Source organism: Sciurus carolinensis, chromosome 1 (genome assembly GCF_902686445.1).
Source record: "Sciurus carolinensis chromosome 1, mSciCar1.2, whole genome shotgun sequence".
Lineage (NCBI taxonomy): Eukaryota > Metazoa > Chordata > Mammalia > Rodentia > Sciuridae > Sciurus > Sciurus carolinensis.
In genome coordinates this window covers 37813304-37813796 of record NC_062213.1, presented here as the reverse complement: position 1 = coordinate 37813796, position 493 = coordinate 37813304, and positions in this window count along the sequence as shown.

The window sequence follows — 493 nt, the reverse complement described above, 5'->3', positions numbered from 1 at the left end:
TTCATTTATTGGCACTACTATGTAGAAAACATTAAATCACTAATACCAGTAGAGTACTATCACAATTTATTTCAGAACTGAACTAGTTTAGATGATGAATGCCTGTAAGTAGCTAATAGGCAAACTTTGACAAGTTTCAGATTTTACTTTTAATTTACTTAAATGAGATCCCATCCTTAACTACTAACTTAATTAATTCTCCTTAGCTATAAAAATGATTATTTCACCAACTTGGCCTGGGGGGGGGCGTAATCCAGGAGAAACCAATAGGTAAGGTAGGAGCTGTGAAGAAGATACACTATGTTATCCCAAATGCATGAGATCTTTTCTCCTGTAAATAAAGACCCCAAGGCCTCCATTGCACTTTTATTTGAATGGACAATTGTCCCCAAAGGCCGATATTTCCCAATTTAATCTGATATCATAATAAAACAAGCAACAAAACAGTGTTTGGGATTTCAGTTTCTCACCCTCATCACCAAGACTCACTGCC